Source organism: Tenrec ecaudatus, chromosome 5 (genome assembly GCF_050624435.1).
Source record: "Tenrec ecaudatus isolate mTenEca1 chromosome 5, mTenEca1.hap1, whole genome shotgun sequence".
Lineage (NCBI taxonomy): Eukaryota > Metazoa > Chordata > Mammalia > Afrosoricida > Tenrecidae > Tenrec > Tenrec ecaudatus.
In genome coordinates, this window is record NC_134534.1 from 119,844,568 (window position 1) to 119,871,933 (window position 27,366).

At 42.3% G+C, this 27,366-nt stretch overlaps 1 pseudogene; it reads left to right on the forward strand.

Annotated features, from left to right (window-relative positions):
- Positions 1-14,527: 14,527 nt before the first annotated feature.
- LOC142448231 (large ribosomal subunit protein uL4 pseudogene) lies at positions 14,528-15,918 on the forward strand (annotated as a pseudogene).
- The last annotated feature ends 11,448 nt before the right edge of the window (positions 15,919-27,366 follow it).

Genomic DNA, 27,366 nt, shown 5'->3' on the forward strand with positions numbered 1-27,366 from the left:
GCAGCAGCTGCCATTCATTGACTTTGTCAAGGAAAAATGCCACCAAGAGGACCTGTGTGTTCCTTCAAGGTCAAATCACTGTGATTTTCAATCTTGCTGTATACTCATCATATTAATTTCCTGCATTTTTCAAATAATATGGTTCATAAAAGTCAGCAAGACTCCTAAGTACGTGACTTGCTAGGGCTACCTTAAAAAGTACCATAAACTGGGTGTTTTAAACAATAAAAATTTATTCTCTCACCATTCTGGGTATTAAAAGTCTGAAATGGAAGTATCAGTTGGGCCTTGCTCTCTCTGAAAGGCTAGGGGAGAAACCTTCCCCGCTGCCCTCCTCCTGGCAGTTTAGCAGCAGCATTTGGCATCCTTAGCTTGCAGCAGTGTAACTCCAGCCTCTGCCTCCATTTTCACATGGCTGTCTGCCCTTCAAGCTTCTCCTTGTGCCTCATCTCTCTCTCTTATAAGAACACAAGTCATATTAGGTTGAAAGCCCACTCAGTCGTGAGAACAATTAATAGTCTCAGCTATACACTGAAAGGTTGGAGTTTCAAACCCACCCAGAGGCACTACAAAAGAAAGGCCTAGGCATCTACTCCTGAAAAATCCTATTGCCCTCAAGTTGATTCCAACATATGGTCACCCTGGAGAGAGTTTTCAAGGTTACAAATATCTATAGGAGCAGGTGGCCTCATCTTGTTCCCAAGGAGCTGTTATTGGGTTTCAACACTTGACCTTTCCAACCTCAGCTCAATGCTCACCTGACAGCGCCACCAGGGCCCTTTCTGCGGGGTTTGTTTTTGTCTTGGGTTTTTGGTTTTTTTGTTTCTTTGTTTTGGTGGTGTTTTTAAATAGTCATTGAAAATCCTATAAATAATCATTCTATTCTGAGGTATATGGGACTCCTGTAAGTTGCAATCAATTCCAGGGTCAGTAGTTTTTCATCCAATCTGACCTCATCCTAATATAACTTGACTACATCTGCAAAATCCCTATTTCTAAATCAGGCCATGTTCCAGGTAGATGTGATTTGGAAGGAACTTCTCCCCCACCAAGCACGTCAGGTGAAGCTTCATTGCTCCTTTTGTTGTTCTTGGGTTATTTCTGCAGAGAGACAGAATTTGGGCAATGAAATGTTGGCCATCCCACCTCCCACCAGTACAATGTTTCACCGGTTAGTTAAAAGTCAACAAAATCACTCAGGCAGAGGTTAGCTGAAGTAAGTGGTCACTGATTTACAGACTTGGACATGTGAAAAGCGGCCTCAGAGAGTGGGCTTCTCTGACCTTTATTTTATAGAGGAGAGCTCTTGGGTCCGAAGAGGCCATCTGCCAAGTCAGAGTTACTGTGTGGAAGTCTGGACCAGCTGCCCAGATTTTTTATCTTACGCTGGTCAGTGCGACCAAGTGCCAAAATAAAAAAGTATGAGCTGTTCTCAGACTTGGTTGGGCTCTACTTGAATAAATGCATATCAATAGTACTTTACATCCACGAGTTAATTATTTATGTTATCAATGTAATCACCTTATACCCGAAAGGGAAGATTGTTCAATATTTTTCTTTTTTGTTTCTTTTATTTGGGGTTGCATTTGTTTGCTTGTTGATGATGATCTTGTTGGTTTAGGTTTTTGTCATAATATGACTGCCAAAATAAACTAGAGTTGTTCATAACCATGGGACAAGCAGGTGGATTCTGGGCTCCCACATAATTTTAGCACTGACCACTAAACAGTTTTTATAACATGCCCCTGCTTGGTACTCCCCTTCATGAAGAGATCACTGAAAATAAGGGTGCTACAGCAAAGTGTGGTGGAGAAAGCAGATGTTGCTTTTGGAATAGTGTCTGAGGTGTCCGAGGCTTGAATGCAAACAAGCAGCCATATAAAGGAGATGGTATCTAAGCCCAGCTGGACAAAGCATACCAGACTACATGATACAAAGATGACAATAACAAAATTCAATATGATGAAGGGGAAAATATCAGAGCTTAAGTTGTAAACACCCAATTGGGAACACCACCTATGGAGGACACTAAAAGTCCAAAATCCACCTGTAGACGATTAAGTTTTTGGCAGTTCCCGTTTAATCACAGATGGGGACTTGAACAGCTCCACTATCAGACAGAGATGATTGTGAACTTGACGGTGCTGGATGGAACCATGGTATAATATGAGACTTGGTCAGCTGACCTCTTTCTTGACCCAACCTGACTTTGTTCTAGGTTCAAATATTTCTCAATTTTCCAAGACATAAATTTCTTCTCTGACTTTTTAATTATTGTTGGTGTTCTTTTCTGTCCTACTCTTTATTTTGATTTTTATATTATCATCACTATTATTATTGTTTTCTTTTTGTTTCATTTTCATTTTGTTTTTTATTGTTTCTGTTTGGTCTTCCAGTTTAGGGAGCAGAGAAGGAGTGGATGCCTAGAGACAATAACTCATCCAATGGTTTGTCAGGAAATGGGGAAGGGAAGGGAATTTGGGATCAATCAGTGGATATGGGAAAGGTAGGGAGTTTTAGAGCTGATTGTGATGATGTATATACAACTCTTTTCAGAAGAAATTTATGGACGTGTATATGTGAATATTATATCAAGGAAACTACTTTAAAAAAAAGAAACAAACAGGACTTGACCTCTGGTTACCATGGGTGAGGGAGGAAGAGTTTTAGCTTAGGGGTCATTGAGTTCATTTAAATGGTGATGGAACAATTTGGAGAGGGATCGCAATGATAGTTCCACAACATGAAGAGTACAATCAATGGGAATGTGATTGAAGCTATAAGTTATATACATGTAGAAGTTATTGAATTGAAAAGTGTCTTGTTTTGTATATTTTTGCCAAAATTGAAAAAAAATTACATGAATAACAATGAGTATGGGGGAAAATAAAATGTTATAAAATTGATTGTGGAAAAGATTGTTCAACTCTTCTTGATATGGTTCAGCTATTGAATTGTATGGAAGTGGATGAAGTGCCAATAAAACTGCTAATTTTTTTAATATAAGTATTTTTAAGTATGAGCTATTTTCACCCAAAACAAAGAACCTGCGAGGAGCAAGGTGTGTCTGACCTGTGTGTGCTCACATTCCCGGTGGCTCCATCCACCCTGTGAGGAGGAATCAGCTCACAAAACCTGAGTACCAGACTTACTCGCGAGCATGCCAAGACAAAATGAAATGGATGTTTATCGGTGTCTGGGCAGCATCAGGGCAGCCATAAAAAATCTTTGTGGTTCTTTAGAAATGAAACTCTGCCGATGAAAAGGTATGACTTCTATAAAGTGCTATTACTCAGAGGGATAAGCAGTTTGGAGATCAGGTGCTGGGGTGAAGATGGCGGGGAGCGAGGAAGGGTTGCCCACCCACGTAGAACATATTGAAAAGGATTCCTATAAGAGCAAAAGGAAACTTCAAATGCTAAATTATAAAGTCAATTTCATGTAAGAACAAGGAATTCGTGAAGCCCACTCGCTGAAATGGAAGTACAGCAGCTGGGGTCTACTGTGCCTAGGAGAACTGCCTGAGAGATGAAGAGCAGCGGCTTGCTTCCCTGTAACCAGAGGATGGAAACTAAGATTATTTCAACAACAACGTTCCGGGCTCCCAGGGCAGCAGGAGGAGTTGGGGCGGGCGGTGGGGGAGGAGTGTGATAACTTAGGACAAAATGGAGACGTTTGTCACCATGGCTTAACACATTTTTAAAAATGTAAGGCTCTTAAAAATAATGCGAATCCAAGGTATTTTTCCTTTCTCTTCTGATGTTGGTGAGAGGGAGAAAAGCTAGCCTAGCAGCAAATACATTTCAGAAATTGATTCATTAGAATAAGTGGCATCATCATGTCAAGTCAAACCACAAACTCAATACACCTTAGTTTCACGGACATTTGGAGAAAATGCTTTCTATTTTTAAAAAAGTCAGTTGAGCACTTTTTTAAAAATTCCTTTCTTTTCTCATCTGTTCTGGTTTATTCCTCATTAAGTGACAAGAATGAGAGTAAGTGCATGTGTCCGCCTATGTGTGTGATGAGCAATTCTCTCAAAGCTTCCATTTTTTTTCAATGAACACAATGTAAATATCAACCACGCCATCTTGTGGCTGATGGATATGGGTGCACCTTAGATCTCACTTAAAAAAAAATGAACATCCAACTTGAAAACACCAGTATAGTGATTTCGTATAACCTTTCATCACTAAATAAAATATAAAACCTGATACCATGAATGTTGATTAAACTGCAAAGTGCAAATGTATTTTGTAAAATATCTATTATGGAGTGAAGAATAATTGAAACTATAATAGATGAAAAACACTTCAGCAGGGTCTTACACCATAAAGAGAAATGTAAGAATTTGGCCAGTCTATGAAGAGATACCCACAAACAAAAGGGAAAAAGCTCTTCTGGGCGGAGCTTTAATAGAACCATTTTCCCCACTAGATGAGCATCAAGCAACTCAGTCTGAGTTAGTGCACCCAGTGGCATCACCTAGGGAGGTTCTCTCTGGAAATAGTGAATTGTTTCATAACAGCAGTTTCACATGAACCTCATTTTTTGTGATGGCTGATTTAAGAGAACAGTGTGTGTCTGTGAAATGTTGTTTCCTGCTTGGGAAAATGCCACAGAAACTCTTGTAATATTGAACACAACTTACAAGGACAGCGACATGGGGAAAATTCAAGTGTACGACTGGTTTTCTCGTTTCAAAAAAGGAGAAATATCAACTGGTGACAAACCTTGTTCTGGACGTCCATCAGCTTCCCACACAAGTCTATAAGGGGGATGAAAATGTCGACAAAACCCATGCACTTGTTGACCGATGTCGACAGACCATTGAAGAGATAAGGAAGTTATCTGGACTATCTTAGAGCTAGAAGATTTGAGAATGAGAAGAGTCGCTGTGAAATCTGTGCCTCGGGTTCTCGCTCACCAGGAAAAAGAGCATCAATGGGAAACATCCCCTGTTTTGAATGAACAGCTCCAAAGACAGCCAGACTTTTTTCCCAAGGTCATTACTGGTGACATGGTGCTATTCTTACCATGCTGGAAGCAAACATCAATCAAGCCAGTGCAAGATGCTATCATCTTGCCCAATAAAAGCTCGTTAAGTCAGATCAAGATGATGTTGTTGCTTTTTTTAATGTGAGGGGAATAGTGCATTTTGAGTTCATTCCACCAGGTCAGACTGTTAATCAAGCTATCCAGTTAGAGGGTCTGAAAAAGACCAATTTCTGGCAGATGGCAGACTGTTTTTGCCACCACAACAATGCACCTACTCACACATTCATCTCAGTGCACCAGTTTGGGACAACAAAACAGCATGCCTCTCTTGCCACACACACCTTACTCACCTGACCCTCTCTCGTGTGACTTCTTTTTGTTTCCACAAATGAAGAGAGACATGAAAGGACAGAAATTTGACAACATAGAAGAGGTGAAGAAAATGTGATAAAGAAAGTTGATGGTTCCCAGCTATCAAAAGATATAGCATCTGGAGTCTTAAAGGCTTGAAGACAATCAAGTGGCCATCTAGCTCAGAAGCAACAAAGTCCACATGGGAGAAGCACACCAGTCTGTGTGATCATGAGGTGTTGATGGGATCAGGTATCAGGCATTAAAGACCCAGAACAAAAAATCATGTCAATGTGAATGAGGGGGAGTGCAGAGCAGAGATCATCTGTAGAAGTTGGACATCACCTTACAGAAGGGTCACAAGGAAGAGATGAGCCAGTCAGGGTGCAGTATAGCACCGATGAAACATACAACTTTCCTCTAGTTCTTTAATGCTTCCCCACCCCCCACCCCACTATCATGACTCCAGTTCTACCTTACAATTCCAACTAGACCAGAGGATGTACACTGGTACAGATCAGAGCAGGAAACACAAGGAATCCAGGACAGATAAACCCCTCAGGACGTATATTGAGAGCAGAGAAAAAGGAAAGGTGGCAGGACAAAGGGGGAACCAATCACAATGATCTACATTTAACCTCTCTCAGGGGGGTGGGCTACAGAAAAGTGGGTGAAGGGAGACATTGGTCAGTGTAAGACATTAAAAAATAATATTTTATAAATTATCAAGGGTTCACGAGGTGGGGGATGAAATGAGGAGTTGATATTAAGGGCTCAAGTAGAAAGAAAATGTCTTGAAAATGATGATGGCAACAAATGTACAAATGTGCTTGACACAATAGATGTATGTATGGAATACCAACTTCATATGGAGAGGGAAGAAGCCCAGAATTAGCAGAGAACTCCTCAAGAAGAAGGACACCGTGGGAGGGCTTGCTTTACCTGACTTTAGCACATACTATACAGCCACAGTTCTCAAAACTGCATGGTATTAGTACAATGACAGATAGTCAGACCAGTGGAAAAGAACTGAAAACCCAGAAATAAAATCATCAGCATACAGACAGCTGATCTTTGATAAGGGCCCCAAAAAATATCAAATGGGCAGCAGATGCCCTCTTTAACAAGTGGTGCTGGGGGAAAATGGATATTTACCTGCAGAAAAATTAAGCAAGACCCTTATCTCACTCCATGCACAAGAATAAACTCAAGGTGGATCACAGACCTTGAAGCTAAACCCCAAACTATTAGGGCCATCAATGAGGGAATTGGGACCAACTTGAGAACTTTGGCACAGGGAATACACAGGCTATCAGAAATAGGGAAGGACACACACACAGAGGAGGCACAAATTGACAAATGGGATATACTGAAGATAAAACACTTGTGTACATCGAAAGAATTCACCAAGAGAGTCCACAGACTGGGAAAACATCTTTAGCCTCTCTGGGTTTCTAACACTATAACTTTATGGAAGTAGAAAGCCTCGTGGTTCTCCCGCTGAGCCACTGATGGTTTCAAAGTGGGCATCTTGCATTTAGTAACCCAACGTGTAACGACTAGGGTACTGTAGAAACAGGGCAGGCAGTTGAAATAACCAGCCCACATGCATAGAGCCAAAAAGTGCTAGATGATATAGATCACAATTCAGGTAAATTCAGCGCAATTTTATTTTCATGTTCAAATTCAAAAACAACAAGGAGGTACTGTAAAAAGCTATGAAAGATTATAGTGAATTAGATATGAAAATGCATGAGGTCTCCTGACTTAGAAGAACTTTTGCAGAAATCAATATTTTCTGGTCATAGTAGCTCCGACGACATCAATCTCGTTGTGACTTTACCTTCTGGATAGCCCTTCTATAACTTCCCCCCTCTTTCAGGAACCTGCGCCATTCTGACAAGTCGCATGTCCTATCGATGCAGATTGCTTTAAATGACACTGCCTGGCTGCTGCTTTGTGTCCGCCTGCCGTTGTTGCAGGTGACCATTGTCTGCGGGGAGAACAGTTCTTCTTCGCCTTCTCTAGGCTCAAAGCTGCCCCTAAAGCAGTAACCAATAGGTACAACTGCCTTTTGGTTGTATGTGATCCATCACTTGTATGTGATTGCTTGAATGGGGTTGGACATCCTGCAGTAATCCCACTTTCCCTGCCATTGGTCACTGCCTCCGCATGCTGATAAGTCAGAGACCTAGACAAAGCATGAGAACTCTTGTGTTCATGTGTCCTCATTCTGAACTTGGAGGGTAAACCGAAATTCTGACTTCCATATTCTCAGACTAGAAGCAGGAGCTAAATTTTATTGGACACTCTCTGTGTCTCAAGGAGCTGGTGTGGTACTGTGGAGTGAGCATTAGAGGTTCAAAGCCACCAGCCGCTCCTTGGAAGAAAGATGAAGCATTTCTTCTGGTAATGAATTCGCCTTGGAAATCCTCTATCAGGGGCTTGAGTCGGAGTCATCTAGGCTGCAGTGGGGTTTTCTATGTCTCAAAGAGCCCTGGTACCATAACACAGCAGCTCAGCTGCTGGTGGAAAGGTTAGTGGCTGGAGCCCAACCAGCACCTCTGTGGGAGAAAGACCTGGTGATCTATTCCAGGAAAAACGGCAGCCTGAGGGACCCTGTCACACGGGTCCTTGTGATGAGGGGCCAATTCTAAGATGCCAAACAACTGAACAACTCTCTGTGTCCAGTCCTGGGACAGGAAGTGCACTGCAACGGATGCTTGGCTTGCAGCCAAGTGCCAGTCTAAATGCGATCATGGAATGTGTTTCTTTGGGAAAGGCAGAACTTATTAACAATGTCCACACAGCGCCACTGCCCTTGCTGACTTACCTCAGCCACTTTCACCTTGTCTACCTCAGTAACCTGTAAAGGTCCCGGGGCTAAATAAACTTTCGGCTAACAGACTAGCCTAAAAGATTGCCAGATGCTTCAAATGTATCCAGCCCACCACCACAGGGAGAAAAAAAATAACAGAAAAACCCTGGTGATCTACTTCCAGAATGATTACAGTAAAAGCAAAACAAAACAAAAAAAACTCTCTGCCAGTGGTTCTCCACCTGCCTAATGCAGCTCTTCATGTTGTGGTGACCCCCAACCATAAAATTATTTTCGTTGCTACTTCATAACTGTCATCTTGCTACTGTTATAAATCGGGCGACCCCTGTAAAAGGATTGTGCAATCTCCCCAAGGGGTCGCGACCCACAGATTGAGAACCGCCGCTCTATGGTGTCGTTCTACGGTAGCACATGGATGCCAAATGAGTTGGAATGTGATGCTTTGGACTGGTTTCCCTAGCTTTCATCCCCACTGGGTTCCTGCTGCCTTAGCGCAGGGTGGTCCTGTTCCAGGTGTGATTTTCCTCCCCTACGGACAATCTTTGCCAGTGAACACTTTTTTAGGGAGGTTCCCTAACTTCTCTTTCCACAGTTTAATTGGTGTCTGTTTTGCCCAGTCATCTTTGGAATCGGGCTAAGAGGAGCCATGTCTGTTTCACTCACACCTTGCATCCCCCAGTACCAGCCACTGCTCTGGCAAGAGGCCCCTTTTCAGAAATATTATGACAACTCAGGAGACAAGGATTCTTTTCATGGTATTGAAAAGTGACATCCGGTCAAGGTGTTGTAATTGCTCCTCCTTGTAAGAGGAAGCTTTAAGACTGTAATGCAATCGATGCAAGGCTGCTGCTCAAAACCACCACCAGTCTTCTACTTCCATAAGCAGTTACAGGCTTGGAGCCCACAATGGCCCAATGTGAACCAGCATTGACTCAAGGGCACCGAGTTTCTTTTCTTTGGAGTTGTTTGTTTGTTTTGAGGTCAGTCTAGATAGAATAGCTCCATGGGGGTTCCAGGGCTGTACGACAGCAGACAGCCTCATCTTTCTCCCTTGGAGAATGCCTGGTAGGTTCAAACCTCTGACCTTGTGGATTTCAGGCCAATCCTTTTCCCACGGGGCCATGTGGCTTACCTCCAGGACTCCAAAAGTTCCTCTCTCCCCAAGACAGCAGCCAGCAGTATGCAATGAGCAACCTCTTTACCTAGGCCTCGCCTGAAGTTCCCCCTGGTCCAGGTCCAGTGATAATTAATAGTTTCACAGCCTTCATCTCCACCTCAAGTATCACTTGGCTGTCATCACTCAGGCCGCAGGAGCACAGCTGAGGCCCAGAGGGTCACTGAATGTGGTAACTGCCACTTGCAGTGACTGCTCTCCCTATAGTGATCGAGCCCACACTGGTACCCTGCTAGAGAGAAAATAGGAAGATGTTAGAAACAAAGTCCAAGAGTGCTTCAACTAAGGCATGCATTCTTTGGGAGCTTAATTCATGAATCCTAGACCAAGAAATCTAGTTGGGACCTGCATTTTAACAAGCATCCCAAGTGTCCTGTGCCCGCATTGAAAATCCTGCCTGGGAACTTGCCCTACTCCATCCCCACCACGAAAGAAACTCGAGAGCGTCTTCTGGATTTCGCAAACCCTCTACGCTCCTGTCTAAAGAATATTCAGTTTTCATTGGGGATGGCTCCACAAAGTCAGGAGCTTCAAATGGCCCAGATCTCTCACGTCTTGAGGTCTTTGGGTCAGAAGTCTGAAGTCAGTCTCAGTGATTGGAAGCAGGATAGTGTGAGAGCTCAGTGATTGGAAGCAGGGTTGGTTCTGGAGGCTTTAGAAAATACTGTTGCCTGTCTTTTTCAGTTTCCTTGGCTGCCTTCCTTGGCTCCTGAGCCACATTACTCTATTACCCCTTCTCTGACGATGGCTTCCTGTTGTTACTTGTCATTGAGTGGACCATGAATTGAGAAAACCTTATGGATAACAGAATGAGATATGGCCCAATCCTGAGCCATTCTGTCAACACATCGATCATTGACAGTCTCCCTCTTCTTCGATGACCCTGTAGTTTGCTGAGTAGGATGTCCTTTTCTAGTGATTGGGCTTTTCCTAATAATATATCCAAAGTAAATAAGGCATAATTCCATCATCCTTGTTTCTAGACAATATTCTAGCTGTACTTCCTAAAAGAGAGATATGTTCATTCTTCTGGCAGTCTATTGTGTATTCAATGTTCTTCGTCAACTCCACAATTGAAAAGCATTGATTCTTCCTCTATCTTCCTTCTGTCTTGTGGTCCTTTTACATGTGTGTGCATGAGAAGCTGATTGAAAAGAACATGGCTTGGGTTAAGCAAATGTTAGTCGTCAAAATGACTATTTTGCTTTTTTAACACTCTAAAGTGATCGCAATCTTTTGCAGCAATATTTACCCACTGAAATATATGTGATTTGATTGTTTTATTATTTCTGCTTCTATGGGCATGTATTGTTGGTCCCAGTAGAATAAAACGCTTGACAACTTCAATGTCTTCTTCATTTTCCATGATGTGGTGTATTATTCCAGTCATGGGACTTTCATCTTCTTTATGTTTGGGGGTGATTCATATTGAAAGCCACTTTCATGGTCCATGAAAATATCGAGTAGTCTAATTTTCAGCAAACAAGGTGTGTCATCTGCATATTGAAGGTTGCGAGTGAGATTTCCTCTACTCCTAATGTAATCATCTTCTTCCTGTAGTCTAGCTTCTCTCATGATTTGTGCTTTCCTTCCTAGTCTGTCTCAGTCTCAAGTTATGGTTGTGGTTGGATGATTGGTATAAATTGGAAGTCATATTTATGAAGAAAGATAAATGAGTGAAACATCCTTTTAGTGCTGGCTTATCTAAGACAGATACATACATTATACACACAGCCCCATGCCTCCCCAAACACTAACACATTCTAAATACATATATCACAACTATACTAATTTGCAAATGTTTCTACTACAGATAGTGGGTAGAATATATATTTGGATTATTCTGGTAAATCACTGAGTTTTAATAATCAAAATACTAATCTTTTGACTGGTAGAATAATCACATTTTTTATTTTCAGTATCTGAAATCTAATTAATCATTTTTGTTGCAGAATCATATATATTACATCAAAACTTTGACATTGGGCTGTGATCTTTGAGGTCAGTGGTTTGAAGCCACCAGTCTCTGCAGGGGAAAAAGGGGGGTGTCTTTCTATTCCTGTGGACTTACACTTTTTAGGGGCTCAGAAACCTGCAGGGCAGTTATACTCCTCTGTCCTATGGCACCACTAGAAGCTGGAACCAACGTGAAGGCAGTGTGTTTGCCTTTTTTTTTTTAATTCATTGAGGAAACGTTCTTCCATGCCCTCATGTTATCTGGAAGTAATAAAATGAACATCAACAAGGCAGTGTCTGTTGCAAGAAAATCCATACACAGATTTGAAGATACTTCATGCAAGTGGAAAAGGCATGGCACGATGTGGAAATTGACATGGGTCACGTTGTATTTGAATTTCCCTCATCCACACAATGATGTAAAAAGAGGAAGTCTCAGAAATGCAACTCACAAAAAGAGTCAAGTCCCTAAGAAAGTGAAGTAAAAAATAAAGCATCTTCTTGAAAATCTCAAAGGAGACAATGGAAAAGTGTAGAAGTCGGAGGAGAATATTCTACCTTTATAAGCTTGCCATTTCCCTAACTAGAGTATGACCACAATAAACCTTTGCAATGCTGGAAATATGTGATTAGCTATACACGTGTAACTCTGTGTAAGATTGGTGTCTAAATTCCTAGCTTTGTAAAGGGATCAAATGTTACTTAATATTATATTAACTGACACTTGAATATAGACTAATAACATCTTCCTTACTATCATCTATTGTCTAGCTTTATTTTTTTAAATTTTCCTTTTATTAATGTTAACCACTAAAATTTATATGCAAAAGAGAATCTAGACTAAATAATTCTATCAATTTACTACTCACATGAAACCTTAAATTATATTTCTAAACAGGAATACTTTCCAGTAAAATTCCTATAAACTACTTACTGTAAAAGTCTCTTTTAAATTTATTAACTCTGAAAACCTTAAGGGTTATGTGAAATAAATACTGAGATAGAAGAATTGTCATGTTTTCCTGGCTTGGCAATCACTAGTAACCTTTATATCTCAAAGTCTGTGGTCATTCTGGCATTCACTAAAACAGAAGAGAAGCCACACTACCTTAATTTTTCTTTGATATAAAAATTCTATCGTCTTCAGAAATGTAATTGTGGTAGTTACATAATCTGTTGTCATTTGAGACTTAAAGGGTGGAGTTTAGCCTGTTGATCAGGTTGTTGCTTGATGGCTGTATTTGGAGGTGCTAAGGAAATAAATAGCTTGTTGGAGGCAGCACTCACGCTCACTCCCTGGGAGATGTTCCTGCTGACAAGACACATGAAGCTACCGAGAGCCCGGGAGCTGAAGGAGCCACTTGGAGATCCCTGCCAGTGCCGAGATGCTTCCACTGCCACTGGATCCACAAGACATTCCAGCCACTGGCCTGTGATCTTCCTGCAGTCAGCGTCATTGCGTGTGTTTCATGACTCTGAAGAGGAATTTATAGATTGGTATCGGGCATATGTTCTAATACCAGACTTATGGACTTGATCTGGACTGAATTGGATTGTTTTCTCAATATTCAATTGCTCTTGCATATAAAGCTCTTTCTTATATATATGAGTGTCTATGAGTTCGTTTCTCTAGTCTACCCAACTGACACATTACGGTACCAGGAGTCGGGCACTAGAAGAACAAATCACAGGATAGAGAGTACATGTTTGTCTGACCTCTGCCTCATGGCAGTTTTTCTTCTTCGGCGAGCAGGGGTCAGATATGGCCATGCCATTCACTAGGTTGCTTTGTCAAAAGAATATAGGAAGTTAAAGTTTTGATTATTTTATTTGGTTGTTGTCTTTGGCTATTCCTGTTTGAGGTGATGAAAATAAGTGTTGTTTATGTATGTGTTGAGCTCAAGGGGAAAATTACCCCAGTCAGAAACCATGGTGCTTAGGGAAAATGACTGACAGGTCAAAATGGATGACAGGAAGCCTAACTCTGGCTTGATGCTGTCAAAGTCCTAATCCCATATTTCATATCAACAGAATAGTTTTAAGAATTGAGATTAGTACCTGATTCTAAGTTGTTTATACTGATATCTTCTGCTTATTATTGTTGTTATCATGATTGATAGAAATGATTAGTGAGAAGTATGAAAGTAGAGAGCTTGTAAACCTACTTTCCTGGAGCCCTTAAAATTTGATCTTCAAATAGGTTTAAGACATGCCTGCAAAGAAGGCTCTGAAAAGATAAGCTCAACCCAGTGCTTTGGATTACTCAGGATATTTGCCTTCCAAAAGACTTGCCTAGGGGGCTCTTGACAGAGTGAAGAAAAAGGAACTTGGGCTTTTTGAATCTTGAACTAGTGGTTTTTGTTAGAAGCTAGAAAAAAAATCTGGAACCATGAAGAAGACTCCTTTCTAGGACTGAACTTTAAAAAGGGAGCCCGTGCGCAAGCTGAAATGCTTGCTAGATGAGTGGAAGTGGGAGAAATGCAGCAATAAAGAGAGGGGTTGAGTCTGGCCACTGACACCTTGGACCTGGTTTATAGGAAACATCGGAGAAGATGAGAGCATGTTCACTGGTCTGAAGTTCATGCCCCACCACAAGGAGGCTAAAGTTTTTGAGAATGTGTGATGGGACACGGGATACAGGCAAGGCAACCAATGGGCACCCTGGTGAGGCTAAGTGAGGCAGCCAACATTGAGCTGACCAGAACCAGAGCAGCCAAAGAGACATTTTTTTAGCCTGTGAACTGATGCATATTGTTGCAGACTTGATGGATGGCCTGTCCTGATTTGACTTTTCTAAGGGATGTGGACTTCACAAGGCTGCAACTGGAATGAAGATTCCTCACATCAAAGAATATGATTGTCTCCTCTGATCACTGGCTGGATGTAAGTATAGAAATTGGATCCCCAAAATGGAGAGGATGAAGGCATGAAGTGGTTGGCTTACAAACTTTCATAGGTAGGGGAATATATTCTTAGGATTTTAATATTAAGGTGTAGGTGTTACTTAACTGAAACTTAGGCATAGGATATTTTTGTTTTGTTCGCTGAGAGGATATTATGTTTAAATGAGGGTGGCATATATTGAATTGTATGTATTTTAGTTTTATCTTGTTAGGTACAGATATGATTTTTTAATTGTCTTGTTAAAAATTATGTTGGCTAACGTGTTGTGTGAAAGTGTCAAATTGGCTTTTCCTGTGGGAGCCGCCGGGTAGAGAGGAGCGTGGCCTTCTCTCTTCGCCATGGCGTGCGCTCATCCACTGATATCAGTGTACTCTGACAAGGGCGAATCATCTGGCAAAAATGTTACTTTGCCAGCTGTGTTCAAGGCTCCCATCCGACCAGATATCGTGAATTTTGTTCACACCAACCTGCGCAAGAACAACCGGCAGCCCTATGCTGTCAGCGAATTGGCAGGTCATCAGACCAGTGCTGAGTCTTGGGGCACTGGCCGAGCCGTGGCGAGAATTCCTAGAGTCCGGGGTGGTGGGACTCACCGCTCTGGCCAAGGTGCTTTTGGAAATATGTGTCGTGGAGGTCGCATGTTTGCACCAACCAAAACCTGGCGCCGTTGGCATCGGAGAGTGAACACAACTCAGAAGCGCTACGCCATCTGTTCGGCCCTGGCTGCCTCTGCCTTGCCCGCCCTCGTCATGTGTAAAGGTCATCGTATTGAGGAAGTTCCTGAACTTCCTTTGGTGGGCGAAGACAAAGTAGAAAGCTACAAGAAGGCCAAAGAGGCAATTGTGCTTCTTAAGAAACTTAAGGCCTGGAATGATATCAAGAAGGTCTATGCCTCTCAGAGAATGAGAGCGGGCAAGGGCAAAATGAGGAACCGTCGGCGGATCCAGCGCAGGGGACCATGCATTATCTTCAATGAAGACAATGGTATCATCAAGGCCTTCAGGAACATCCCTGGAATTACTCTGCTCAATGTCAGCAAACTGAACGTTTTGAAACTTGCTCCTGGTGGGCATGTGGGGCGTTTCTGCATTTGGACTGAAGGTGCCTTTCGCAAGTTGGATGAGCTGTATGGCACCTGGAGGAAAGCTGCCTCCCTGAAGAGCAGCTGTAACCTCCCCATGCACAAGATGATCAACACAGACCTTAGCAGAATCTTGAAAAGCCCTGAGATTCAAAGAGCCCTCCGAGCACCACGCAAGAAGATTCATCGCAGAGTCCTGAAGAAGAACCCACTGAGAAACCGGAGAATTATGTTGAAGCTCAATCCCTACGCAAAGACCACGCGCAGGAACACCGTTCTCCGGCAAGCCCGCAACCACAAGCTCAGGGTGGCTAAGGCGGAAGCAGCATTAGAGGTCAAATCTGATGAGAAGGGAGCTCCTAGCAAGAAGCCCCTGGTGGGGAAGAAAGGGGGCAAGAAAGCAACCATGGTGAAGAAGCAGAAAAAGCCTGTGGCAGGAAAGAAGGCTGCAGCTAGCAAGAAGCCCGCTGCTGACAAGAAGCAGCCGGCAGAGAAGAAGCCCGCTGCATAAACACTTCCATGTGATGTCCTGGGAAGTTGTCTTTGGACAGCTTATTCTGAATAAAGACCTGCTGGAAACGGCAGTGGGAGACACTGTTAAAAAAAAAAAAGAAAGTGTCAAATTGACAAGGGGTGGGCTGTGGTAATTACATAATCTGTTGTCAATTTGAGAGAATTAAGAGTGAAGGGGAGCAGTTTAACCTGTCAATCAGCTCACAGCTTAATGACCTCATTTAGAGGAGCTAAGGAGCTCATTGGAGGTGGGGCACACACTCACTCCCTGGGAGACATTGCAGCCGACAAGACACATGGAGTTATACTAGTTCCCTGAGCTGGAGGAGTCATGTGGAGTCCCTTCCAGAGATGAGATGCTTACAACACCACTGGATTCACAAGACTTCCCACCCACTGGCCTGTGGTCTTTCTGCATTTGACATCATTGCATGTATTTCATGAGTCTGAAGAGGGATTTCTAGATTGGTATCTGATATATGGGCTAATATTGGACTTACGGACTTGGGCTGGGCTAGGCTATTGTCTCAGCATCCAATTGCTCTCGTCTGTAAAGCTCTTTCTTATGCACACAAGTGTCTTTGAATTTGCTTCTCTAGTCGACCCTGACTGACACACCACCCAAGCATGCAATACTTCAAAACAGGCCCAGAGGGTACTGGGAATCCATGGTCTCCTCTATTTCTGTCCTTATGGTGATTACATCTCAACAACCTTATTTCCATTTCCCTCATGGGAATTCCTGCCGAAGACAACAAATTTCAAAACATTTTCTATTTCAGATAAAATGTCCCTGCTTCTTCATCAGCAACAATCATTGTTACATACTAATAGTCTCTTACTGGGAAAAAAATAATATATCCCTGTTTTTCACACCTCTGTCCTCAAACTATAACCCATCTAAGATGACAGATAAGGAGCTCTGCTAAGCACAAGTAGATTGGACTGCTAACCACAAAGTCATTGGCTCAAACCCATGATGGTTCTCTCTACAGAAAATTGTAAATAGATGATGGTGATAGATGTTTGATAGATGATTGATAAATAGATAGATAGATAGATAGATAGATAGATAGATAGATAGATAGATAGATAGATTTGCAGGAGCAGAAAGCCTTATCTTTTTCCTAGAAAAGTTTTTTCATTTTTTCCCATGGGTTTTCCTGGGCAAAAGATAAGGCTTTGTCCTTCACAGTCTCAGAAACCCACCGGGACAGTTCTACCCTGTCTGAGAGGGTCTCAGAATCAACCGAGCAGCATAGGGGTACTGATGATATGTTTAGTCATCCTGTTTGGCCCTAGCTTATTAACCTCAATCTCCTGCTGAAGTGAAATCTCCTCAGGGGACAGCACTTGAATCTATTTTGTTTCACTGGTATAACCCTTGGTCCGGAAGAATGGCAAGCTACATTTCTATAAAAAATACTGTATATACTCAAATATAAGCCAACCCGAGTATAAGTCGAGGTACCTGGGAAACCAGAAAAACTGAATGACTCGAGTATAAGCCTAGGGTGGAAAATGCAGAAGCTATTGGTAAGTTTCAATAATCATAACAAATGAAAATAAAATTACTAAAAATTGAGACATGAGTGCGGTAATGTATTTAAATATTTATTTTTAATAAAAAACATTAAAAAAAAGAGGACCTGATGCAAAGGGCTTAAGTGGAGAGCAAATGCTTTGAGAATGATTGGGGCAGGGAATGTGCAGATGTGCTTTATACAATTGATGTATGTATATGTATGGATTGTGATAAGAGTTGTATGAGCCCCTAATGTAAAAAAAACAAAAAACAAATAAAAGGACAAGTCATTTAACATTAGTAAACCAGCACAGTAAATGGAAAATAGGTTCAACAAAAACAATAAGGTATCAACAATGATACCTTAAGTGTACTATTCCCTGAGCTCAGAGTTAAAATCCTTCAAAACTGAATTCCTCATCATCATCCATATCCCACTGCAGAGCTTCAGCTGGTGTGAGGTCATCATAGACGCTGTCCTCACTGAGATCGCCGTCATCACCATCACTGCTGTCATTTTCATACAAAGTGCAGTCTTCACTGCCATCCATAGCATTACTAATACTACGTTTCTGGAAGACACGTCGCACCATGTCTTCTGGAATGTCTTCCCATGCATCTCGAACCCACTTTGCTACTAACTCCATGTGAAGCTTCATGAGATTTCCTCCTTTTGTTAGTCGGGCTTGACCAGATGACATCTATTCATGCCACATCCTTCGCACATAGTCTTTAAAAGGCTTATTCAAAGATACATGTAATAGGATGGCTCTGATTGGTTAGATGTAAATAAACAAACTTTCAAAGCCCTGCAGTGTCAGCGGGGCTTTGAATGAACAGCCGAGAAGCGGCAATCACCAGTGAGATAAAAGGCACTCCTCCCGTTACCTCCGGGGGTGGGGGGGCAGGATGGAGGGGGAGAGCCAGTGAGATATTACACCTCGTTGCGGTACCACTGACCCATGTATAAGCCAAACCCCAGTTTTTCAGTACATTTTTTATGCTGAAAAACTCGGCTTATACACGAGTATATATAGTAAATATTTGAGTTGAGAATGACCATGAAATCCAGAATCTGGAGTCCTTGTGTGGTGTTTCCTTTAACAGTGTTTGAGTTCTGGCCCTAGATGCTAACCCCTCTTAGTCTTTTTTTGTCTACTTCTCTTTCCAATTAACACTCTTGTGCTGAAATGCATTATTAGATTCTCTTTTACCCAACCTTCTCTTTGTTCTTCAAATATAAGCACATTATCCTCATGCATCAATGAATCATTTCATATTAAATATGTCTCAATTAACACTTAAGGTTTCTATGGGTTTTGGCTTATTTATAATATAAATGATAAGCTAATGTTAGTTGCAACTAAAGGTATTTCGCTTGATCAAAGCATTTTGAAGCAAATACATGTGTATGTGATGTATATTTATATGTACATATATGGGAATGTATATGTGTATATTTATATGGGAATGTGTATGTGTATATTTATTTGTATATATGTATGTATATATGTGTATGAGTATGTGTGTATGTATATGTGTGTATGTATATGTGTATGTGTGTATGTATGAGCCTTAGTGGTGTAGTGCTTACACACTGGGATGCTAATTGGAAGGTCAGCAGTTTGAAAGCATTGGCTATTTAGAAAGAGTGACAGTTTGGGAAATTCACAGGGACAGTGCTACCCTGTCCTATAGTTGCCATGAATCAGAATTGACTTGATGGCAGTGAATTTGGTTTTGTGTGTGTGTGTGTGTGTGTGTGTGTGTGTGTGTGTGTGTGTAAGGAAGCTCCAGAAGTTTCATGGAAACTTTTCAGTATCTTTTAACTCAATGTTTCCTTGAATAAAATATAAATAAATATACACACATATTCTATATATTTGTGTGCACGTACACACACAAGCTTCAGAATACTTGCTCAAATGAAATCTTATTTGGAAGCATAAATAAATACAAGGAAAGCAGATCGCTATGAAGTTTTTATACCTCATCATTGTCTATACTCATGGGCCATGATGGGTTACATATGCATACACAAATACAGATGATCATATATTTGTTAACTATCGCCAAGTCACTCCTGACTCCTGATATCTTTTGACTAACAGGGGAAAACTCTGCCTTGTTCTGTACCATCTCCATGATGGGTTTCAGATCAGACCATTGTGATCCATACAGCTTCCATTGGCTACTTTTTGTAAAGAGATCACCAGGCTTTTACTCCTCATCCATCTAAGTCTAGAAGTTCCACTGAAACCTGCTCAGTGTCATGGCAACATAAAGCCTCCACTTAAACATGTGGTTGTGCATGAAATGCATTGACCAGGTATCAAACCCAGATCGCTCACATGGAAAGGGGAATTTTTGGCCACTGCCCTACCCTGCCCTCACATAAGTATACCTAGTGATATAGATATTGATACATAAGTCATTAATTTAGTTACATCCTGTGCTTGACTTTCTTTAAGTCCACATGACTTACCCAGAGGAGTGTTCTTTCTTGCCCCCATGGAGTTGAGTTTGGCCTTGGGACTTGATTTGGCTAGTGAAATATGAGTGGGGCAAGGTGCATGTCACTTCAGGAAGAAGCATGTAAGAGTTCTCAGAGCTCTTTCCCTCTCCCTGGCACTCCTTGTTGTCAACGCAAATACGAATACAGAAGTACTTAAGATGAAGCCACATAGACTGTGATCCATCTCAGAGAAGCAAGAGAGTCACCAAAATCCAGAGCTGCCATGATTCGAGCCAAATTTTACTTTGCTGTTTCAAGCCACTGAGTTTTTGTGACTAACTTTAACAACATCTGGTATGTTCTCGCCATTACAGACCCTAGCACACAAAAAACCCAAGACTGTAAATGAACTTGACATGATCCAGCCAAAGTCACAACACAATGACTAGTACCCAGAACTCCTCACTCCCACTCTTGGATTCATCACATTGCGATCCGCTTCCCCGTCTTGCTCCTTTAGCTGCAATGGAAGCAAAACCAAGCATCAGGAAAAAGGTTGCGGGCCCAAGTTTAAATCAATAAATTACCCACCATTTCACTATTTCCTGCCTACTTTACGTGCCAACACAAAGATGGATGGTATGACAGGCAGTCTCAGTAAATTGCAACATCAAGTTTTGTCACAAATCATCATTTTTGCAAATAATCCAATAGGCTTGGGTCTTGTATAGATTCCAATGCATTTGAAACTGTATCCATTGCTGAGAAAGATGCACCTAAAGGCATTTTTCAAATCCCAAATTATTCATATTAGTGAAGTCTGAGTGAAAGTCAGCAGTCGATAACATGGTCCACATTTGGAAGGGGCTATGAAACACTTTGATGATAGCTGGTTTTATGCCTGCTCAAAGAACAAGTCTTCCTGGTTTTCTCCTGGTTAGATCTACCTAAAGGTGACAAGATTCATCTTTTATTCCCTGTAGCCCTGGGATTTATAGGATAACACATGTGGAAGCACACATCCTATGGCAATTACTGCCAAAATGAGCACTTAGTGGTGAGACGCAGACTTTAAAAAAGGCAACAATGGAGTCTACTGTAAGTATTCCTGCTGTCTGCATGCATCCACCCAGGGGTCATGAACACAACTCATGGTGACTCCATGTGTGTCAGAGTAGAACTGTGCTCCAGAGTGCTTTCAATGGCTAAGGTTTGGGAAGCAGACTTCTGAGCCTTTTTCCAAAGGTGCCTGTGGTATGAGGAGAGCACCAGACTTTTGGTTCAGAGAGGAGGGCTTAACCATTTGTGCTACCCAAAGCTCCTGGTGGATAGGTTACCGAAAAACCGAAAATATTCTTCACTTGGGTTCCACCTGTTGGAGCCTGCTGATGAATCGAGCAGTCCTGAAAAGGGGAGGGAGGATTAAGGAAAAAAAGAAAGACGGAGAGTATTGGGAGGGCAGCAGTGAATACTGAAGCCCCAAGTTTAGTCCACATTCTCCTTTTCTCCGTGCAGAAACAACCCGGGGTTATAATTATCTCATTGTTAAGCAAGCACATTTGATACACATAGCAACTCTATCTTCCGCCAAGCCAGACATTCTTTAGAAAATTAACAACCTGTTTTCCCAGACCTTGCATACTTTCTTGTTCTTCACAGTCTGTTCAAAACGTTAAGTCGCAGAAGAAATCAGCATACACTGACACATAGGTCATGACACTCCTCAGCCGTTTCAAGGCTGAGTCTTAATGGCCTTAAACATCTCCCCCTTTTTTATTTACTGAAGACGTCATTGCTCAAAACGTCAGCAGATGACTGTGCCTGTCTTGGTTGTCGAGTTCTGAAATTGCCCTTACCCATCATCAGTCACAGTCTTCCAGGCGGCTATGACCTGTCTTAGTTTGGGAGCCTCAGACTTGATCTTACCCATCTCTGACTAACCGGCCTCTGCCTATTCTCCCGATCAGGGAGGGAGCAAAATACATAGGTGTACTTCATGTACCTTTGTTCCTAAGGCCAATAATTCAACAATAACCCTGCGCAGTATTATAGGGAATATGCATAAAATCAAACATACACTCCTGTTGTGACCATGGACAAAAGCAAGTGTGGCAGGCCTCCAAAATTTCCCAACGAAGCATCTCGAAGAAGCTGGAGCCGATCCTCAGCAGCTTTAGCAGCATCAAAATCAAGACACTTAGCATCTTTTATGGCTAATATTTCTTGATGGAGTTGTAATAAATCTAAAGACTCATTAGAATTATGTCAAAAACCTTGAAGATGATTCTTCACCTTATTCCAGCTCTGTTGACTGCTGTTGTACTGTTTAGGTGTAACACAGATCCATGTATATAAAGCCTGGCACTGTAGACTAGACCTGGCCTTAAGCCTTGCACCTCATCTCCTAAATAGATGACCACCTCATAAAGGGCATTTACTTTTTGTTCTAACTTCCTGTCTACAGTACCCAACACGTTAGTCACATTTTTGGATAATTCATTTACAAAGTGCAGAGTTTGTATGTTTTGTGAAGGTACGATTGCTGCAGTAGTAGCAGTAGCAACTAAACTTAATAGAGCTAAAATACTTGCTATAAGCAAACCTAACAAAACACTTAGGTCTGGTTAGCGCCGAATCAATCTCTTCTAATACCTGTAACCCTCTTTCTGAATACCATGGCCCAGTAATATTCACTGGCAGTATAACAAGAGGGTTGATACGAAATGGCAATGACAATACCTTCAGGGGTTCAGGTAATACAATTAGACAAATTACAATTATTACAAGACATGTTATACTTAGAATCATCATGATCTATAGAAATATTCCCTGCCAAAAGTAAAGTGACGTTTCCCTGCGGTCTGGAGGAAGGGCCCATAAGCTTCACATCCCCCAAAGCAGCCCCTATTTTCTATCATTTAGTTTGTGGAAAACCCGAGTCTTTATCACCAAAGTCCTGCAGGCAGCCCCTTTTCTCATTTGGCAGTATTTTTGTCCTGGTTGCCAGACCAATCAATGATGTATCTCTCTTTTGTGATGTTATACTGGATGGGCTTGTCCGTGAGACTACAAGGGAAAAAAAAACTATGGAGTGGGTGAAATTACATTTCCTTCACCTTGTACAGGGAAGACGTGAGTCATTAACCCACACCGTGATTTCCAGACCTTCCCAGATGGCAGGATGTAAGGGGTGGAGCAGGAACATAAACCCAGTACTGCTCACTGCACGATGTCCCTAGAAACACTCCAAGGAAAATTACTACCTGCATGGTTTTCAAACTGCACCAACTGTTGCGGCAGCCACTACGCTCCATCAGCACCCTGCAGAAAACACAAACATGCCCTCTTCCCCATGTTAATATCAGGTCAGGGCCATGCCTTGAGGCAAAACAAGCCAATGATATTTCTCCATAGGCTCTTTGAAGTTGGTGAAAGGAACACGAAAGACAAATCTTTTACAATCATTTGGATCCAACGGGATGGAATAAAAACAGTATTTTAAGTCTAAAATGGTCTTCTATGTATTGGCTGGAATAGCAGAGGGGAAAGGGAGCCCAGGCTGCAGGGCTCCCATAAGTTGCATAGTATCATTAACCCTCCCTTATTGTTTTTCCTTGCAAAGCAACTGCTATAGCAAGCCCCTGAGTAAAGGAAGGTCCAATGTCTAAGCATAGTCTGACATAATCGGACAGGTTGCCCTTTTTTAAAAAAAGATCTCAGCGCTGCCTGGCAGGCAGTATTTGCATCTTCAAAAGCCAAATTTTTCCATTCTGCAGGAGCAAGCACCGTGAAAGTGTATCTAATAGAGATTGAGTGAAAGGAACAGTTGGGCCATATTGGACACAAGTAACCTTGAGTTCTTTTCGCTGTTTGAAAGGAATTGGAGTATAATCTCTGATCATATTACCCTGGGATCCTGATGCTCAATCACACGGAACATCATACTGAACTCCCCTATATTCCCTCCTCATTCTGCTGCGGCATGCGTGGCAGCACTGAGCATGGTTCTCTTCCCTGGAGCCCTAGTCACAGCCGGTGCTACAACTGGTAAATCTGTAAAAGGATTCCTTTCACTGAATGCACTCTGAGGTTTCTGGAATACCTTGACCCCAGTAAGTTTTGGCACCCATTCCTGGGACTCTATCAGAGAGTGCTTTTCTATTACCTTGAGTCCCATCTCCCTCACTTTTGCTGCTAATAATGCATAAGCTTCCTCCAAGCCTATGACCTTTGTTTCATCCCAGCAGGACTCCCGAGTCTTTTACACTGGGTTGCAAAACTCTCAGGTTGAAGGGCCTGGAAGGTGGCAAAAATTCCTAAGTCCTCCTCATGCTAATGTGTTGTCTAGTCCTCTAACTGCTCCACATGCCAGGACCAAGGGGTTCCTCGTCCTCGCTCTCAAACCCCTCAAGGTTACTTTTCAGAGGCATCAGTGGTGGAGGAGGATGCGGAGGTTCAGAAGGAACTCTGCTTTCACTTTTGTTTGAGCATGCAAATGTTGTTCTCAGGCCAGTATCCCTCATGCCTAGGATCAAGGCTATCCCTAATTAAATTCCACAAGCTAAATGTGCCTATGGGAACTTTATTAGGTCCATTAGGGGTATAGTGATCTTTTAGCCAGTGCCCTACTCCTTATCGGAGCCTGCCGACGAGTTGAACAGTCCTGAAAAGGGGAGGGAGGATTAAAGGAAAAAAGAGAGACAGAAAGTATTGGGGGCGGGGCAACAGCGAATACTGAAGCCCCAAGTTTAGTCCACATTCTCCTTTTCTCCATGCAGAAACAATCCGGGGTTAATTATCTCATTGTTAAGCAAGCACATTTGATACACATAGCAACTCTATCTTCCGACAAGCCAGACATCCTTGAGAAAATTAAACCACCTATTTTCCCAGACCTTGCATACTTTCTTGTTCATCACAGTCTGTTCAAAAAGTTAAGTTGCAGAAGAAATCAGCAAACACTGACACATAGGTCATGACACTCCTCAGCCGTTTCAAGGCTGAGTCTTAATGGCCTTCAGCATCCACCACAATCGAGTCAGTTCTGACACAATGCCACCCTTCAGGACAGAGAAGTCCTCTCCTTTGGGTTGCTGAGGCTACAGATCTTCATGGGAGTAGAAAGCTTAATCTTTCTCCTGCAGGGTCGCTTCTCTACTTGGATAAGCTTAGGAAATAATTTCTGGTCTGGAGAAAGAAGCAAATAAATTACAATGATTTAATTCTAAAGTTTGCTGGTTGCTTTGCTTTGCTTTATTTTGTTTTGTTTTGCTGTGAGGTTGGAACTCCATAAAATCATCTCCCCTCTATGGATGAAGCATGTGAGGAGTTTAGACCCCTTATGATCTAAGCACAACCCTTGCTGGTCAGGAGTAACTGGATATAAGTGTAAATCCTCCTGCCAGTGACTTCATAAATCCTCCCAGCTCCAGCATTGAGCTCTGAGCACCCTTGGCCTCTACATCTACCAGTTACCCAGTCCAACTCAGGGCCACCTCATATGCATGAGAGCAGAACTAAAGCCATACACTTTGCAATGGCTGTGGTATGTGTGTGTGTATGTATTTTGGAAGTAGATCACCAGGCCTTTTGTCTAAGGCACCTCTGAATGAGTTTGAACTGCCACCCTTTCAATTAGCCACTAAGTGCTCCAGAGATTTTCAAAGGCCGATGTACCAGTCAAGGATGGTTCTCCATGTTGTTGCTGTGGTTAGGTGCCATGGAGTCAGGCCCAGGACCTGGTGGCCCTGAGTACAACAACCCCAAACACAGACTGGCTCGGTGCCATTCAAGTTTGTCTGAGCCTATGTTGCAGCACTGTGTTAATCCATTTCATGGAGTCTCCTTTTTTTGCTGACCTTCAACTTCACCATACTTCTCCAGGGACTGGTCTCTCCTGATGAAATCTCCAAAGTCACGATACAAAGTCTGACCATCCTCACTTCTAAAAAGCCAATCCTTCTTCTGAAAAGGATACTCTGCCTTTACAAGTTCACAAAATAAGTTATAAACTCAAATGTATAGTGGATCTTAGTAGGTTCCATACTGGCTGGTTGGGAGACTCTAGTCAAGGGAGCTGCCATCCAAAATGAATATTTGCAAAGTAGTTCTGGGCAATCATTGTCATGCTTGAACCTAACCCATAGTTGCTAAATCTCCCCATCTTTCAAGAGTTTACTCTTCATTTTCTAAAGGTTGGCCATGAATTCAAAGCCTCAAAACACCACAAGGACAAACCAGCTCCACTACAATAAGCTTGGGGCTCACCTTCTGTCTAAAGGGGTGCAGTTAAACTGCCACACTGAAAGAGGAACGGACTCTTCGGACGAGGCAAATGTACCATTTACATGTATTTTAGCTCTGAAAGATATGGAGATTGGAACCTTTAAACAGTATTAAAATCACTGAATCAAAACTGAGAATAAGTCCACAAACAAATCTACCCTTTTCTCCCTTAAATTTACATAAATTCCCTGTAAAAAACCATGGTGGCGTGTGGATTGTTAGCTTGGTTGCTTTTGTCTGTCAATCACTTTGATGTTTATGTTTTTCGAACAGAACTGCACAAAAATGAAATATTTTTCATTATACATGAAGGAAAACCTAGAGAAACTGTCATTTCCTTTCCAGTGTTCCCGAGGCTGACAAGTCAACGGCCTCTATGTCTCATTAGCCAAAAGTTGGTTGTCAGATGGAGAGGGGGAAGGTTGGCAAGTGGGGTAGCTGGCCCTGTGGGGTTCAAACTCTGTAGCACCAAATCAAACCAGCATTCTTGGGGAGGACACCAAATTAAACTAGCATTCCTGGGGAGGACACCAAATCACACCAGCATTCATGGGGAGCACACAAAATCAAGCCAGCATTCGTGGGGAGGACACCAAATTAAACCAGAATTCCTGGGGAGAACACAACATTAAACCTCATTACAGGGGAGGACAGCAAATCAAACCTGCATTCCTGGGCAGGACACCAAATCAAACCAGCATTACTAGGGAGAACACCAAATCAAACCAGCATTCCTAGGATGACACTGAATCAAACCAGCATTCCTGAGAGGAGACCAAATCAAACCCGCTTTCCTGGCCTGGAGACCAAATCAAACCAGCATTCCTTGGGAGCATACCAAGTCACACCAGCTTTCGTGCAGAGGACGCCAAATCACACTAGCATTCCTGGGGAGGACACCAAATCAATCCAGAACACCTAGAGAGCACACCAAATCAAACCAGTACTCCTGGGGAAGACACTAAATTAAACCAGCATTCCTGGGCAGGACACCAAATTAAACCATCATTCCTGGCAGGACACCAAATCAAACCAGCATTCCGGGTGCTGAGACCGAATCAAACCAATATTCCTGGGGAGGACACCAAATCAAGCCAGCATTCCTTGGGAGGACACCAAATCAAACCAGCATTCCTGGGAGGACACCGAATCAAACCAGCCTTCCTGTGAGGACACCAAATCAAACCAGCATTCCTTGGGAGCACACCAAATCAAACCAGCTTTCGTGGGGAGTTCAACAAGTCACACCAGCATTCCTGGGGAGGACACCAAATCAATCCACAAC